This window comes from Scyliorhinus torazame, chromosome 4 (assembly GCF_047496885.1).
Source record: "Scyliorhinus torazame isolate Kashiwa2021f chromosome 4, sScyTor2.1, whole genome shotgun sequence".
Classification (NCBI taxonomy): domain Eukaryota; kingdom Metazoa; phylum Chordata; class Chondrichthyes; order Carcharhiniformes; family Scyliorhinidae; genus Scyliorhinus; species Scyliorhinus torazame.
Window position 1 is genome coordinate 46799558 of NC_092710.1, and position 18824 is coordinate 46818381.

Below are 18824 nucleotides of genomic sequence, written 5' to 3' on the forward strand. Positions count from 1 at the left end.
AAGGTTTGACATTAGAGTCGGGAGGGCATCTTCAAGGTAAGTGCCATGGAAATTTTGCCAATAAACTCCGCATTCACCATTAAATTGGGAGCTTTTCATAACAGGTTACTTTTTTTGACAGAAAGGTATAAAGGCACTGCTGAGATTTGAACTAAGGATCTGCTGTTTACTAGACAGGCGCTTCAACCATTTAAGCCACAGCACGTACTTGCAGACTCCTTCTGCAAGTTTGGAGCAGATTTCCATTATTTTGATTACCGCTCAGTATTGTTGATTTCTCATGCTGAATTTGAGAGTGCAAATTTCATCGGCACTGGACTTTTGAAACTGCAAAAATTGCAGTTATTTCTGAAAGTTATTAGATTATAGCATTCTGCAGACAGAAGTAAACAAACAGGAAATATTTTGTGAATTTGAAGTAATTAAACATGACCACAAAACTATTGTGATACAATGCAGGACAAGACCAGGAGAGAGTTTATACATTAACTGAAAATCTAGCAGAAATTCTTGAAAGTTGTCGATGCCAATTGCAATTTGGCAAACACGACGTTGTCACAGTTCATCCACTTTCCCAAAATCACCCTGCATTCTTTATTCTTTTTTCCTGTCGTTCATTGGGAACAAAAACGCCTTGAGACAAACTTGAAGCCCAGGCAGGGACTTAAACCCATCGACCTTCAGATTAAAAGTCAGATGCTCTACCGACTGCGCTTCCAGGGCCCATTCCAAACACAGTCTTATAGCTCACTTCAATGTCTCATATTGTATATTTTGAATTTCCTTCAATGGTAATTCAGCCTCACCAGCACATTTCCCTCGCAAGCAGACCGGCAGCCTCCCTTTGGCTTCCTTTCTCAAATTCTTCAGCTTGTACTCGCTTTTGACCAGTAACTTGTGATGTGACAACTGTTTACCCAGGGACCTGCACTGGGACTTCAAGACTTTGAAGATTACGTTTAGTTCGGTGAGATCTGAGTGGGAAGCTACAGAGACAAAGATTGTATTTTGAGAGAGGTAATAAAAGATATAATCTGGTGCTTGTTGTGGCAGTGTGTGAACGTAAAAAAATTCATCTAGTAAACTAGCAAATTATGCAAATCGCAAAGTTTCAGGATATAAATAGATCTGTCAGCACCACATTATCATGGAAAATAACCCCATCCTTTATACCGCCCGAGTCGTTCTTGCAAACGTGCAGCAACATAAATCGTTCAATATAAAAGCAAATTACTGCGGATGTAAAATCTGAAAGCAAAACAGGAAATGATGGAAAATCTCAGCGGGTCTGGCACCACCTGTGAAGAGAGAACCGAGTTAACATTTCGAGTCCGGGTCACTCTTCGTCACAGTAAATCAATTAATCATTCAATCGTTGCCCACAGATGTCGCTAAAAAACATTCAAAAAGTTCCTTCAGGATTACCGGAGGTAAATCCTGTCATGCATTCAAAGAAAATACCGCAGATGGTGTGAATCTGCATGAGAAGCTAAACATGATAGGATTGAGCTCAAAAATTCAGAGGATATATGTGGAGCCAGACACAGCGTTAACATTTCAAATCCGTGTGATCCTTAATCAGAGCTGAAGTGAGGAGTAAATGCAATGGAGTAGATCAGATGGAGTAGATGAGAAAATGGAAGTTGCGTGAAAAATGGAGCCATGAAAGGTTTGACATTAGAGTCGGGAGGACATCTTCAAGGTAAGTGCCATGGAGATTTTGCCAATAAACTCTGCATTCACCATTAAATTGGGAGCTTTTCATAACAAGTTACTTGTTTTGACAGAAAGGTATAAAGGCACTGCTGAGATTTGAACTAAGAATCTCCTGTTTACTAGACTGGCGCTTCAACCATTTAAGCCACAGCACCTACTTGCACACCAGCTCTGCAAGTTTGGAGCAGATTTCCATTATTTTGATTCCCGCTCAGTATTGTTGATTTCTCATGCTGACTTTGAGAGTGCAAATTTAATTGGCACTGGACTTTTGAAACTGCAAAAATTGCTGTTATTTCTGAAAGTTATTAGATTATAGCATTCTGCAGGGAGAAGTTAACAAACAGGAAATATTTTGTGAATTGGAAGTAATTAAACATGACCACAAAACTATTGTGATACAATGCAGGACAAGACCAGGAGAGAGTTTTTACATTAACTGAAAATCTAGCAAAAATTCTTGAAAGTTGTCGACGGCAATTGCAATTTGGCAAACACGACGTTGTCACGGTTCATCCACTTTCCCAAAATCACCCTGCATTCTTTATTCTTTTTTCCTGTCGTTCATTGGGAACAAAAACACCTTGAGACAAAGTTGAAGCCCAGGCAGGGACTGAAACCCATCGATCTTCAGATTAAAAGTCAGATGCTCTACCGACTGCGCTTCTAGGGCCCATTACAAACGCAGTCTTATAGCTCACTTCAAAGTCTCATATTGTATATTTTGAATTTCCTTCAATGGTAATTCAGCCTCACCAGCACATTTCCCTCGCAAGCAGACCGGCAGCCTCCCTTTGGCTTCCTTTCTCAAATTCTTCAGCTTGTTCTCGCTTTTTACCAGTGACTTGTGATGTGACAACTGTTTACCCAGGGACCTGCACTGGGACTTCAAGACTTTGAAGATTACGTTTAGTTCGGTGAGATCTGAGTGGGAAGCTACAGAGACAAAGATTGTATTTTGAGAGAGGGAATAAAAGGTATCATCTGGTGTTTGTTGTGGCAGTGTGTGAACGTAAATAAATTCATCTTGCAAACTAGCAAATTATGCAAATCGCAAAGTTTCAGGATATAAATAGATCTGTCAGCACCACATCATCATGGAAAATAACCCCATCCTTTATCCCGCCCGAGTCCTTCTTGCAAACGTGCAGCAACATAAATCGTTCAATATAAAAGCAAATTACTGCGGATGTAAAATCTGAAAGAAAAACAGGAAATGATGGAAAATCTCAGCGGGTCTGGCACCACCTGTGAAGAGAGAACCGAGTTAACATTTCGAGTCCGGGTCACTCTTCGTCCCAGTAAATCAATTAATCATTCAATCGTTGCTCACAGATGTCGCTAAAAAACATTCAAAAAGTTCCTTCAGGATTACCGGAGGTAAATCCTGTCATGCATTCAAAGAAAATACTGCAGATGGTGCGAATCTGCATGAGAAGCTAAACATGATAGGACTGAAGTTCAAAAATTCAGAGGATATATGTGGAGCCAGACACAGCGTTAAAATTTCAAATCCGTGTGATCCTTAATCAGAGCTGAAGTGAGGAGTAAATGCAATGGAGTAGATGAGATGGAGTAGATGAGAAAATGGAAGTTGCGTGAAAAATGGAGCTATGAAAGGTTTGACATTAGAGTCAGGAGGGCATCTTCAAGGTAAGTGCCATGGAAATTTTGCCAATAAACTCTGCATTCACCATTAAATTGGGAGCTTTTCATAACAGGTTACTTTTTTTGACAGAAAGGTATAAAGGCACTGCTGAGATTTGAACTAAGGATCTCCTGTTTACTAGACAGGCGCTTGAACCATTTAAGCCACAGCACCTACTTGCACACCAGCTCTGCAAGTTTGGAGCAGATTTCCATTATTTTGATTACCGCTCAGTGTTGTTGATTTCTCATACTGACTTTGAGAGTGCAAATTTCATTGGCACTGGACTTTTGAAACTGCAAAAATTGCTGTTATTTCTGAAAGTTATTAGATTATAGCATTCTGCAGGGAGAAGTAAACAAACAGGAAATATTTTGTGAATTTGAAGTAATTAAACATGACCACAAAACTATTGTGATACAATGCAGGACAAGACCAGGAGAGAGTTTATACATTAACTGAAAATTTAGCAGAAATTCTTGAAAGTTGTCGACGCCAATTGCAATTTGGCAAACACGACGTTGTCACAGTTCATCCACTTTCCCAAAATCACCCTGCATTCTTTATTCTTTTTTCCTGTCGTTCATTGGGAACAAAAACGCCTTGAGACAAACTTGAAGCCCAGGCAGGGACTTAAACCCATCGACCTTCAGATTAAAAGTCAGATGCTCTACCGACTGCGCTTCCAGGGCCCATTCCAAACACAGTCTTATAGCTCACTTCAATGTCTCATATTGTATATTTTGAATTTCCTTCAATGGTAATTCAGCCTCACCAGCACATTTCCCTCGCAAGCAGACCGGCAGCCTCCCTTTGGCTTTCTTTCTCAAATTCTTCAGCTTGTACTCGCTTTTGACCAGTAACTTGTGATGTGACAACTGTTTACCCAGGGACCTGCACTGGGACTTCAAGACTTTGAAGATTACGTTTAGTTCGGTGAGATCTGAGTGGGAAGCTACAGAGACAAAGATTGTATTTTGAGAGAGGGAATAAAAGATATAATCTGGTGCTTGTTGTGGCAGTGTGTGAACGTAAAAAAATTCATCTAGTAAACTGGCAAATTATGCAAATCGCAAAGTTTCAGGATATAAATAGATCTGTCAGCACCACATCATCATGGAAAATATCCCCATCCTTTATCCCGCCCGAGTCGTTCTTGCAAACGTGCAGCAACATAAATCGATCATTATAAAAGCAAATTACTGCGGATGTAAAATCTGAAAGAAAAACAGGAAATGATGGAAAATGTCAGCGGGTCTGGCACCACCTGTGAAGAGAGAACCGAGTTAACATTTCGAGTTCGGGTCACTCTTCGTCCCAGTAAATCAATTAATCATTCAATCGTTTCTCACAGATGTCGCTAAAAAACATTCAAAAAGTTCCTTCAGGATTACCGGAGGTAAATCCTGTCATGCATTCAAAGAAAATACTGCAGATGTTGCGAATCTGCATGAGAAGCTAAACATGATAGGATTGAAGCTCAAAAATTCAGAGGATATATGTGGAGCCAGACACAGCGTTAACATTTCAAATCCGTGTGATCCTTAATCAGAGCTGAAGTGAAGAGTAAATGCAATGGAGTCGATGAGATGGAGTAGATGAGAAAATGGAAGTTGCGTGAAAAATGGAGCTATGAAAGGTTTGACATAAGAGGAGGGAGGGCATCTTCAAGGTTAGTGCCATGGAGATTTTGCCAATAAACTCTGCATTCACCATTAAATTGGGAGCTTTTCATAACAGATTCCTTGTTTTGACGTAAAGGTATAAAGGCACTGCTGAGATTTGAACTCAGGATCTCCTGTTTACTAGACAGGCGCTTTTACCATCTAAGCCACAGCACCTACTTGCAGACTCCTTCTGCAAGTTTGGAGCAGATTTCCATTATTTTGATTACCGCTCAGTATTGTTGATTTCTCATGCTCACTTTGAGAGTGCAAATTTCATCGGCACTGGACTTTTGAAACTGCAAAAATTGCAGTTATTTCTGAAAGTTATTAGATTATAGCATTCTGCAGACAGAAGTAAACAAACAGGAAATATTTTGAGAATTTGAAGTAATTAAACATGACCACAAAACTACAGTGGTATAATGCAGGACAAGACCAGGAGAGAGTTTTTACATTAACTGAAAATCTAGCAGAAATTCTTGAAAGTTGTCGACGGCAATTGCAATTTGGCAAACACGACGTTGTCACGGTTCATCCACTTTCCCAAAATCACCCTGCATTCTTTTTTTTTTTTTTCTGTCGTTCATTGGGAACAAAAACGCCTTGAGACAAACTTGAAGCCCAGGCAGGGACTTAAACCCATCGACCTTCAGATTAAAAGTCAGATGCTCTACCGACTGCGCTTCCAGGGCCCATTCCAAACACAGTCTTATAGCTCACTTCAATGTCTCATATTGTATATTTTGAATTTCCTTCAATGGTAATTCAGCCTCACCAGCACATTTCCCTCGCAAGCAGACCGGCAGCCTCCCTTTGGCTTCCTTTCTCAAATTCTTCAGCTTTTACTCGCTTTTGACCAGTAACTTGTGATGTGACAACTGTTTACCCAGGGACCTGCACTGGGACTTCAAGACTTTGAAGATTACGTTTAGTTCGGTGAGATCTGAGTGGGAAGCTACAGAGACAAAGATTGTATTTTGAGACAGGGAATAAAAGATATAATCTGGTGCTTGTTGTGGCAGTGTGTGAACGTAAAAAAATTCATCTAGTAAACTAGCAAATTATGCAAATCGCAAAGTTTCAGGATATAAATAGATCTGTCAGCACCACATTATCATGGAAAATAACCCCATCCTTTATACCGCCCGAGTCGTTCTTGCAAACGTGCAGCAACATAAATCGTTCAATATAAAAGCAAATTACTGCGGATGTAAAATCTGAAAGAAAAACAGGAAATGATGGAAAATCTCAGCGGGTCTGGCACCACCTGTGAAGAGAGAACCGAGTTAACATTTCGAGTCCGGGTCACTCTTCGTCCCAGTAAATCAATTAATCATTCAATCGTTGCCCACAGATGTCGCTAAAAAACATTCAAAAAGTTCCTTCAGGATTACCGGAGGTAAATCCTGTCATGCATTCAAAGAAAATACCGCAGATGGTGTGAATCTGCATGAGAAGCTAAACATGATAGGATTGAGCTCAAAAATTCAGAGGATATATGAGGAGCCAGACACAGCGTTAACATTTCAAATCCGTGTGATCCTTAATCAGAGCTGAAGTGAGGAGTAAATGCAATGGAGTAGATGAGATGGAGTAGATGAGAAAATGGAAGTTGCGTGAAAAATGGAGCCATGAAAGGTTTGACATTAGAGTAGGGAGGACATCTTCAAGGTAAGTGCCATGGAGATTTTGCCAATAAACTCTGCATTCACCATTAAATTGGGAGCTTTTCACAACAAGTGACTTGTTTTGACGTTAAGGTATAAAGGCACTGCTGAGATTTGAACTCAGTATCTCCTGTTTACTAGACAGGCGCTTTAACCATCTAAGCCACAGCACCTACTTGCACACCAGCTCTGCAAGTTTGGAGCAGATTTCCATTATTTTGATTACCGCTCAGTATTGTTGAATTCTCATACTGACTTTGAGAGTGCAAATTTCATTGGCACTGGACTTTTGAAACTGCAAAAATTGCTGTTATTTCTGAAAGTTATTAGATTATCGCATTCTGCAGGGAAAAGTCAACAAACAGGAAATATGTTGTGAATTTGAAGTAATTAAACATGACCACAAAACTATTGTGATACAATGCAGGACAAGACCAGGAGAGAGTTTATACATGAACTGAAAATCGAGCAGAAATTCTTGAAAGTTGTCGACGCCAATTGCAATTTGGCAAACACGACGTTGTCACGGTTCATTCACTTTCCCAAAATCACCCTGCATTCTTTATTCTTTTTTCCTGTCGTTCATTGGGAACAAAAACGGCTAGAGACAAAGTTGAAGCCCAGGCAGGGACTTAAACCCATCGATCTTCAGATTAAAAGTCAGATGCTCTACCGACTGCGCTTCCAGGGCCCATTCCAAACGCAGTCTTATAGCTCACTTCAAAGTCTCATATTGTATATTTTGAATTTCTTTCAATGGTAATTCAGCCTCACCAGCACATTTCCCTCGCAAGCAGACCGGCAGCCTCCCTTTGGCTTCCTTTCTCAAATTCTTCAGCTTGTTCTCGCTTTTTGCCAGTGACTTGTGATGTGACAACTGTTTACCCAGGGACCTGCACTGGGACTTCAAGACTTTGAAGATTACGTTTAGTTCGGTGACATCTGAGTGGGAAGCTACAGAGACAAAGATTGTATTTTGAGAGAGGGAATAAAAGGTATCATCTGGTGTTTGTTGTGGCAGTGTGTGAACGTAAATAAATTCATCTTGTAAACTAGCAAATTATGCAAATCGCAAAGTTTCAGGATATAAATAGATCTGTCAGCACCACATCATCATGGAAAATAACCCCATCCTTTATCCCGCCCGAGTCGTTCTTGCAAACGTGCAGCAACATAAATCGTTCAATATAAAAGCAAATTACTTTGGATGTAAAATCTGAAAGAAAAACAGGAAATGATGGAAAATCTCAGCGGGTCTGGCACCACCTGTGAAGAGAGAACCGAGTTAACATTTCGAGTCCGGGTCACTCTTCGTCCCAGTAAATCAATTAATCATTCAATCGTTGCTCACAGATGTCGCTAAAAAACATTCAAAATGTTCCTTCAGGATTACCGGAGGTAAATCCTGTCATGCATTCAAAGAAAATACTGCGGATGTTGCAAATCTGCATGAGAAGCTAAACATGATAGGATTGAAGCTCAAAAATTCAGAGGATATATGTGGAGCCAGACACAGAGTTAACATTTCAAATCCGTGTGATCCTTAATCAGAGCTGAAGTGAGGAGTAAATGCAATGGAGTAGATGAGATGGAATAGATGAGAAAATGGAAGTTGCGTGAAAAATGGAGCGATGAAAGGTTTGACATTAGAGTAGGGAGGGCATCTTCAAGGTAAGTGCCATGGAGATTTTGCCAATAAACTCGGCATTCACCATTAAATTGGGAACTTTTCACAACAGGCGACTTGTTTTGACGTAAAGGTATAAACGCACTGCTGAGATTTGAACTCAGGATCTCCTGTTTACTAGACAGGCGCTTTAACCATCCAAGCCACAGCGCCTACTTGCACACCAGCTCTGCAAGTTTGGAGCAGTTTTCCATTATTTTGATTACCGCTCAGTATTGTTGATTTCTCATACTGACTTTGAGAGTGCAAATTTCATCGGCACTGGACTTTTGAAACTGCAAAAATTGCAGTTATTTCTGAAAGTTATTAGATTATAGCATTCTGCAGACAGAAGTAAACAAACAGGAAATATTTTGAGAATTTGAAGTAATTAAACATGACCACAAAACGACAGTGGTATAATGCAGGACAAGACCAGGAGAGAGTTTTTACATTAACTGAAAATCTAGCAGAAATTCTTGAAAGTTGTCGACGGCAATTGCAATTTGGCAAACACGACGTTGTCACGGTTCATCCACTTTCCCAAAATCACCCTGCATTCTTTTTTTTTTTTTCCTGTCGTTCATTGGGAACAAAAACGCCTTGAGACAAAGTTGAAGCCCAGGCAGGGACTTAAACCCATCGACCTTCAGATTAAAAGTCAGATGCTCTACCGACTGCGCTTCCAGGGCCCATTCCAAACACAGTCTTATAGCTCACTTCAATGTTTCATATTGTATATTTTGAATTTCCTTCAATGGTAATTCAGCCTCACCAGCACATTTCCCTCGCAAGCAGACCGGCAGCCTCCCTTTGGCTTCCTTTCTCAAATTCTTCAGCTTGTACTCGCTTTTGACCAGTAACTTGTGATGTGACAACTGTTTACCCAGGGTCCTGCACTGGGACTTCAAGACTTTGAAGATTACGTTTAGTTCGGTGAGATCTGAGTGGGAAGCTACAGAGACAAAGATTGTATTTTGAGAGAGGGAATAAAAGATATAATCTGGTGCTTGTTGTGGCAGTGTGTGAACGTAAAAAAATTCATCTAGTAAACTAGCAAATTATGCAAATCGCAAAGTTTCAGGATATAAATAGATCTGTCAGCACCACATTATCATGGAAAATAACCCCATCCTTTATACCGCCCGAGTCGTTCTTGCAAACGTGCAGCAACATAAATCATTCAATATAAAAGCAAATTACTGCGGATGTAAAATCTGAAAGAAAAACAGGAAATGATGGAAAATCTCAGCGGGTCTGGCACCACCTGTGAAGAGAGAACCGAGTTAACATTTCGAGTCCGGGTCACTCTTCGTCCCAGTAAATCAATTAATCATTCAATCGTTGCCCACAGATGTCGCTAAAAAACATTCAAAAAGTTCCTTCAGGATTACCGGAGGTAAATCCTGTCATGCATTCAAAGAAAATACCGCAGATGGTGTGAATCTGCATGAGAAGCTAAACATGATAGGATTGAGCTCAAAAATTCAGAGGATATATGTGGAGCCAGACACAGCGTTAACATTTCAAATCCGTGTGATCCTTAATCAGAGCTGAAGTGAGGAGTAAATGCAATGGAGTAGATGAGATGGAGTAGATGAGGAAATGGAAGTTGCGTGAAAAATGGAGCCGTGAAAGGTTTGACATAGGAGTAGGGAGGGCATCTTCAAAGTTAGTGCCATGGAGATTTTGCCAATAAACTCTGCATTCACCATTAAATTGGGAGCTTTTCATAACAGGTTACTTGTTTTGACATAAAGGCATAAAGGCACTGCTGAGATTTGAACTCAGGATAGCCTGTTTACTAGACAGGCACTTTAACCATCTAAGCCACAGCACCTACTTGCAGACCAGCTCTGCAAGTTTGGAGCAGATTTCCATTATTTTGATTACCGCTCAGTGTTGTTGATTTCTCATATAACATAGAACATAGAACAATACAGCGCAGTACAGGCCCTTCGGCCCACGATGTTGCACCGAAACAAAAGCCATCTAACCTACACTATGCCATTATCATCCATATGTTTATCCAATAAACTTTTAAATGCCGTCAATGTTGGCGAGTTCACTACTGTAGCAGGTAGGGCATTCCACGGCCTCACTACTCTTTGCGTAAAGAACCTACCTCTGACCTCTGTCCTATATCTATTACCCCTCAGTTTAAAGTCATGTCCCCTCGTGCCAGCCATATCCATCCGCGGGAGAAGGCTCTCACTGTCCACCCTATCCAACCCCCTGATCATTTTGTATGCCTCTATTAAGTCTCCTCTTAACCTTCTTCTCTCCAACGAAAACAACCTCAAGTCCATCAGCCTTTCCTCATAAGATTTTCCCTCCATACCAGGCAACATCCTGGTAAATCTCCTCTGCACCCGCTCCAAAACCTCCACGTCCTTCCTATAACTGTACGCAATACTCCAAATGCGGCCGTACCAGAGTTCTGTACAGCTGCAACATGACCTCCCGTCTCCGGAACTCAATCCCTCTACCAATAAAGGCCAACACTCCATAGGCCTTCTTCACAACCCTATCAACCTGGGTGGCAACTTTCAGGGATCTATGTACATGGACACCTGGATCCCTCTTCTCATCCACACTTTCGAGAACTTTACCATTAGCCAAATATTCCGCATTCCTGTTATTCCTTCCAAAGTGAATCACCTCACACTTCTCTACATTAAACTCCATTTGCCACCTCTGCAGCTTATCTATATCCCTCTGTAACCTGCCACATCCTTCAAGAACGATTTGGGCGGGATAAAGGATGGGGCGTTTTCCATGAAGATGTGGCATTGACAGATCTATTGACACCAAGAATCTTTCGAATTTGCATAATTTGCTACTTTACTAGATGAGCTTACTTGCGTTCACACTCTGCCACAACAAACAACAGATGACACGCTTTATTACCTCTCTCAAAATACAATCTGCACCTCTGCAGCTTCCCACTGATATCTCAGCGAACTAAACGTAATCTTCAATGTCTTGAAGTCCCAGTGCATGTCCCTGGGTAACTACAGTTGTCACATCACAGGTCATTAGTAAAATGTGAGTCCAAGTTTAAGAACTTGAGAAAGAAAGCCGAAGGGAGGCTGCCGGTCTGCTTGCGAGGGAAATGAGCTGGAGAGGCTGAATGACCAGTGAAGGAAATTCTAAAGATACAGTATGAGACTTTGATGTGAGCTATGCAAACATTGTAGAAATGGACCCTGGTAGCTCAGTCGATAGAGCATCAGACTTTTGATCTGAGGGTTCAGGGTTCAAGTTCCAGTCAGGATTTTGATTTTGGCTCAAGGCGTTTGCTTCCCAATGAACGGTAGGAAATAAAAATAAAGAATGCAGGATGCTTTATGGAAAGTGGAAGAACCGTGACAACATCGTGTTTGCCAAATTGCAACAGCCGTCCAGAATTTTCAAGAATTTTTGCTAGATTTTCAGTGAATGTAAAAACTCTCTCCTGGTCTTGTCCTGCATTATACCACTGTAGTTATCTGGCCATGTTTAATCACATCCCAATTCGCAAAATATTTCCTGTTTGTATACTTCATTCCTGCAGAACTGCTTTGAAATTAATAACTTTCAGAAATAACTGCAATGTTTACAGTTTCAAAAGCCCAGTGCCGATGAATATTTTAATTTGCACTCTCAAAGTCAGCAGGAGAAATCAACAATACTGATGTTTAATCAAAACAATTGAAATCTGTTCCACACTTGCAAATCTGTCTCGCAGATTGGTGCTGTGGCTTAGATGGTTAAAGTGCCTGTCTTGTACACAGGAGATCTTGAATTCAAATTTCAGCAGTACCTTTATACATTCAGGTTTAAGCATGTGGCCTGTGAAAGATGCTCCTCATTTAATGGTGAATACAGAAAATGTTGACAACATTTCTGTGGTACTGACCTTCAAGATTGCTTTCCCTTGCTTTATGTCAAACTTGATTCTAACTTCCATATCTCCCATTTTTCACGCAACTTCCATTTTCCTCATCTACTCCATTGCATGTACTCCGCGCTTCAGCTCTGAATAAGGATCACACGGATTAGAAACATTAACTTTCTGTCTGGCTCCACAGACATCCTCTAATTTCCTGAGCTTTAATCCAATCATTTTTAGTTTCTCATGCAGATTCACAACATGTGCAGTATTTTCCTTTGAATGCATGACAGGATTGACATCAGGAATTCCAGCAGGAACATTTTGAATGTTTGTCAGCGATGTCTGCGAGCAAAGATTGAATGATTAAATGATTTACTCTGATGAAGAGTGACCCAGCCTCGAAACGTTAGCTCGGTTCTCTCTTCACAGATGCTGCCAGACCCACTGAGATTTTCCATCATTTCCTGTTTTTCTTCAGATTTCACATCTGCAGTAATTTGCCTTTTTATTGGACAATATATTTTGCTGCATGTCAGCAAGAATGATTTGGGCGGGATAAAGGATGAGGCGTTTTCCATGAAGATGTGGTGTTGACAGATCTATTTACACCCTGAATCTTTGCGATTTGCATAATTTGTTACTTTACTCGATGAGCTTACTTGCGTTCACTCTCTGCCACAACAAACAACAGATGACACGCTTTATTCCCTCTCTCAAAATACAATCTGCACCTCTGCAGCTTCCCACTGATATCTCAGCGAACTAACCGTAATCTTCAATGTCTTGAAGTCCCAGTGCATGTCCCTGGGTAACAACAGTTGTCACATCACAGGTCATTAGTAAAATGTGAGTCCAAGTTTAAGAATTTGAGAAAGAAAGCCGAAGGGAGGCTGCCGGTCTGCTTGCGAGGGAATTAAGCTGGAGAGGCTGAATGACCAGTGAAGGAAATTCAAAAGATACAGTATGAGACTTTGATGTGAGCTATGCGAACATTGTAGAAATGGGCCCTGGTAGCTCAGTCGGTTGAGCATCAGACTTTTGATCTGAGGGTCCAGGGTTCAAGTTCCAGTCAGGATTTTGATTTTGGCTCAAGGCGTTTGCTTCCCAATGGACGGTAGGAAATAAAAATAAAGAATGCAGGATGCTTTATGGAAAGTGGAAGAACCGTGACAACGTCGTGTTTGCCAAATTGCAACAGCTGTCCAGAATTTTCAAGAATTTTTGCTAGATTTTCAGTGAATGTAAAAACTCTCTCCAGGTCTTATCCAGCATTATACCACTGTCGTCTTCTGGCCATGTTTAATCACTTCCCAATTCGCAAAATATTTCCTGTTTGTATACTTCTTTCCTGCAGAACTGCTTTTAAATTAATAACTTTCAGAAATAACTGCAATTTTTACAGTTTCAAAAGCCCAGTGCCGATGACTATTTTAGTTTACACTCTCAAAGTCAGCAGGAGAAATCAACAATACTGATGTTTAATCAAAACAATTGAAATCTGTACTACACTTGCAAAGTTGTCATGCAGATTGGTGCTGTGGCTTAGATGTTTAAAACACTTGTCTTGTCAACAGGAGATCCTGAATTCAAATCTCAGTAGTACTGTTATACATTCAGGTCAAAGCATATAGCCTGTGAAGAATGCTCCTTATTTAATGGTGAACACAGAAAATGTTGACAACATTTCTGTGGTACTGACCTTCAAGATTGCTTTCTCTTGCTTGATGTCAAACTTGATTCAAACTTCCATATCTCCCATTTTTCACGCAACTTCCATTTTCCTCATCTACTCCATTGCATGTAACCTCGCTTCAGCTCTGAATAAGGATCACACAGATTTGAAACATTAGCTTTGTGTATGGCTCCACAGACATCCTCAAATTTTATGATCTTTAATCCAATCATTTTTAGCTTCTCATGCACATTCACAACATGTGTAGTATTTTCCTTTGAATGCACGACAGGAATGATCTCAGGAAATCCAGTAGGAACATTTTGAATGTCTGTCAGCGATGTCTGTGAGCAAAGATTGAATGATTAAATGATTTACTCTGATGAAGAGTGACCCAGCCTCGAAACGTTAGCTCGGTTCTCTCTTCACAGATGCTGCCAGACCCACTGAGATTTTCCATCATTTCCTGTTTTTTTTCAGATTTCACATCTGCAGTAATTTGCCTTTTTATTGGACGATATATGTTGCTGCATGTCAGCAAGAACGATTTGGGCGGGATAAAGGATGGGGCGTTTTCCATGAAGATGTGGCATTGACAGATCTATTTACACCCTGAAACGTTGCGATTTGCATAATTTGCTACTTTAGTCGATGAGCTTACTTGTGTTCACTCTCTGCCACAACAAACAACAGATGACACGTTTTATTCCCTCTCTCAAAATACAATCTGTATCTCTGCAGCTTCCCACTGATATCTCAGCGAACAAAACATAATCTTCAATGTCTTGAAGTCCCAGTGCATGTCCCTGGGTAACAAAAGTTGTCACATCACAGGTCATTGGTAAAATGCGAGTCCAAGTTGAAGAATTTGAGAAAGAAAGCCGAAGGGAGGCTTCCGGTCTGCTTGCGAGGGAAATGAGCTGGAGAGGCTGAATTACCAGTGAAGGAAATTCAAAAGATACAATATGAGACTTTGAAGTGAGCTATGAGAACATTCTTATAATGGGCCCTGGTAGCTCAGTCGGTAGAGCATCAGACTTTTGATCTGAGGGTTCAGGGTTCAAGTTCCAGTCAGGATTTTGATTTTGGCTCAAGGCGTTTGCTTCCCAATGAACGGTAGGAAATAAAAATAAAGAATGCAGGATGCTTTATGGAAAGTGGAAGAACCGTGACAACATCGTGTTTGCCAAATTGCAACAGCCGTCCAGAATTTTCAAGAATTTTTGCTAGATTTTCAGTGAATGTAAAAACTCTCTCCTGGTCTTGTCCTGCATTATACCACTATAGTTTTCTGGCCATGTTTAATCACTTCCCAATTCGCAAAATATTTCCTGTTTGTATACTTCATTCCTGCAGAACTGCTTTGAAATTAATAACTTTCAGAAATAACTGCAATGTTTACAGTTTCAAAAGCCCAGTGCCGATGAATATTTTAATTTGCACTCTCAAAGTCAGCAGGAGAAATCAACAATACTGATGTTTAATCAAAACAATTGAAATCTGTTCCACACTTGCAAATCTGTCTCGCAGATTGGTGCTGTGGCTTAGATGGTTAAAGTGCCTGTCTTGTACACAGGAGATCCTGAATTCAAATTTCAGCAGTACCTTTATACATTCAGGTTTAAGCATGTGGCCTGTGAAAGATGCTCCTCATTTAATGGTGAATACAGAAAATGTTGACAACATTTCTGTGGTACTGACCTTCAAGATTGCTTTCCCTTGCTTTATGTCAAACTTGATTCTAACTTCCATATCTCCCATTTTTCACGCAACTTCCATTTTCCTCATCTACTCCATTGCATGTACTCCGCGCTTCAGCTCTGAATAAGGATCACACGGATTAGAAACATTAACTTTCTGTCTGGCTCCACAGACATCCTCTAATTTCCTGAGCTTTAATCCAATCATTTTTAGTTTCTCATGCAGATTCACAACATGTGCAGTATTTTCCTTTGAATGCATGACAGGATTGACATCAGGAATTCCAGCAGGAACATTTTGAATGTTTGTCAGCGATGTCTGCGAGCAAAGATTGAATGATTAAATGATTTACTCTGATGAAGAGTGACCCAGCCTCGAAACGTTAGCTCGGTTCTCTCTTCACAGATGCTGCCAGACCCACTGAGATTTTCCATCATTTCCTGTTTTTCTTCAGATTTCACATCTGCAGTAATTTGCCTTTTTATTGGACAATATATTTTGCTGCATGTCAGCAAGAATGATTTGGGCGGGATAAAGGATGAGGCGTTTTCCATGAAGATTTGGTGTTGACAGATCTATTTACACCCTGAATCTTTGCGATTTGCATAATTTGTTGCTTTACTCGATGAGCTTACTTGCCTTCACTCTCTGCCACAACAAACAACAGATGACACGCTTTATTCCCTCTCTCAAAATACAATCTGCACCTCTGCAGCTTCCCACTGATATCTCAGCGAACTAACCGTAATCTTCAATGTCTTGAAGTCCCAGTGCATGTCCCTGGGTAACAACAGTTGTCACATCACAGGTCATTAGTAAAATGTGAGTCGAAGTTTAAGAATTTGAGAAAGAAAGCCGAAGGGAGGCTGCCGGGCTGCTTGCGAGGGAAATAAGCTGGAGAGGCTGAATGACCAGTGAAGGAAATTCAAAAGATACAGTATGAGACTTTGATGTGAGCTATGCGAACATTGTAGAAATGGGCCCTGGTAGCTCAGTTGGTAGAGCATCAGACTTTTGATCTGAGGGTCCAGGGTTCAAGTTCCAGTCAGGATTTTGATTTTGGCTCAAGGCGTTTGCTTCCCAATGAACGGTAGGAAATAAAAATAAAGAATGCAGGATGCTTTATGGAAAGTGGAAGAACCGTGACAACGTCGTGTTTGCCAAATTGCAACAGCTGTCCAGAATTTTCAAGAATTTTTGCTAGATTTTCAGTGAATGTAAAAACTCTCTCCAGGTCTTATCCAGCATTATACCACTGTCATCTTCTGGCCATGTTTAATCAGTTCCCAATTCGCAAAATATTTCCTGTTTGTATACTTCTTTCCTGCAGAACTGCTTTTAAATTAATAACTTTCAGAAATAACTGCAATTTTTACAGTTTCAAAAGCCCAGTGCCGATGAATATTTTAGTTTACACTCTCAAAGTCAGCAGGAGAAATCAACAATACTGATGTTTAATCAAAACAATTGAAATCTGTACTACACTTGCAAAGTTATCATGCAGATTGGTGCTGTGGCTTTGATGTTCAAAACACTTGTCTTGTCAACAGGAGATCCTGAATTCAAATCTCAGTAGTACTGTTATACATTCAGGTCAAAGCATGTAGCCTGTGAAGAATGCTCCTTATTTAATGGTGAACACAGAAAATGTTGACAACATTTCTGTGGTGCTGACCTTCAAGATTGCTTTCCCTTGCTTTATGTCAAACTTGATTCAAACTTCCATATCTCCCATTTTTCACGCAACTTCCATTTTCCTCATCTACTCCATTGCATGTAACCTCGCTTCAGCTCTGAATAAGGATCACACGGATTTGAAACATTAGCTTTGTGTATGGCTCCACAGACATCCTCAAATTTTATGATCTTTAATCCAATCATTTTTAGCTTCTCATGCACATTCACAACATGTGTAGTATTTTCCTTTGAATGCACGACAGGAATGATCTCAGGAAATCCAGTAGGAACATTTTGAATGTCTGTCAGCGATGTCTGTGAGCAAAGATTGAATGATTAAATGATTTACTCTGATGAAGAGTGACCCAGCCTCGAAACGTTAGCTCGGTTCTCTCTTCACAGATGCTGCCAGACTCACTGAGATTTTCCATCATTTCCTGTTTTTTTTCAGATTTCACATCTGCAGTAATTTGCCTTTTTATTGGACGATATATGTTGCTGCATGTCAGCAAGAACGATTTGGGCGGGATAAAGGATGGGGCGTTTTCCATGAAGATGTGGCATTGACAGATCTATTCACACCAAGAATCTTTCGAATTTGCATAATTTGCTACTTTACTAGATGAGCTTACTTGCGTTCACACTCTGCCACAACAAACAACAGATGACACGCTTTATTACCTCTCTCAAAATACAATCTGTACCTCTGCAGCTTCCCACTGATATCTCAGCGAACTAAACGTAATCTTCAATGTATTGAAGTCCCAGTGCATGTCCCTGGGTAACAACAGTTGTCACATCACAGGTCATTGGTACATGCGAGTCCAAGTTGAAGAATTTGAGAAAGAAAGCCGAAGGGAGGCTGCCGGTCTGCTTGCGAGGGAAATGAGCTGGAGAGGCTGAATGACCAGTGAAGGAAATTCTAAAGATACAGTATGAGACTTTGATGTGAGCTATGCGAACATTGTAGAAATGGACCCTGGTAGCTCAGTCGGTAGAGCATCAGACTTTTGATCTGAGGGTTCAGGGTTCAAGTTCCAGTCAGGATTTTGATTTTGGCTCAAGGCGTTTGCTTCCCAATGAACGGTAGGAAATAAAAATAAAGAATGCAGGATGCTTTATGGAAAGTGGAAGAACCGTGACAACATCTTGTTTGCCAAATTGCAACAGCCGTCCAGAATTTTCAAGAATTTTTGCTAGATTTTCAGTGAATGTAAAAACTCTCTCCTGCTGTAGTTATCTGGCCATGTTTAATCACATCCCAATTCGCAAAATATTTCCTGTTTGTATACTTCATTCCTGCAGAACTGCTTTGAAATTAATAACTTTCAGAAATAACTGCAATGTTTACAGTTTCAAAAGCCCAGTGCCGATGAATATTTTAATTTGCACTCTCAAAGTCAGCAGGAGAAATCAACAATACTGATGTTTAATCAAAACAATTGAAATCTGTTCCAAACTTGCAAAGCTGTCTCGCAGATTGGTGCTGTGGCTTAGATGGTTAAAGTGCCTGTCTTGTACACAGGAGATCCT

The 18824-nt window shown here is 40.5% G+C and overlaps 4 non-coding genes across 4 annotated transcripts; all 4 read right to left on the reverse strand.

The window, feature by feature from the left end:
* Window positions 1–5131: 5131 nt before the first annotated feature.
* On the reverse strand, window positions 5132–5205 carry trnat-agu (transfer RNA threonine (anticodon AGU)). The gene has a single exon. It is a non-coding gene; the product is annotated as a tRNA-Thr (tRNA).
* A 1592-nt stretch (window positions 5206–6797) lies between these two features.
* Window positions 6798–6871, reverse strand: trnat-agu (transfer RNA threonine (anticodon AGU)). The gene has a single exon. It is a non-coding gene; the product is annotated as a tRNA-Thr (tRNA).
* A 1593-nt stretch (window positions 6872–8464) lies between these two features.
* Window positions 8465–8538, reverse strand: trnat-agu (transfer RNA threonine (anticodon AGU)). Its single transcript has one exon. It is a non-coding gene; the product is annotated as a tRNA-Thr (tRNA).
* A 1592-nt stretch (window positions 8539–10130) lies between these two features.
* On the reverse strand, window positions 10131–10204 carry trnat-agu (transfer RNA threonine (anticodon AGU)). Its single transcript has one exon. It is a non-coding gene; the product is annotated as a tRNA-Thr (tRNA).
* Between the last annotated feature and the right edge of the window lie 8620 nt (window positions 10205–18824).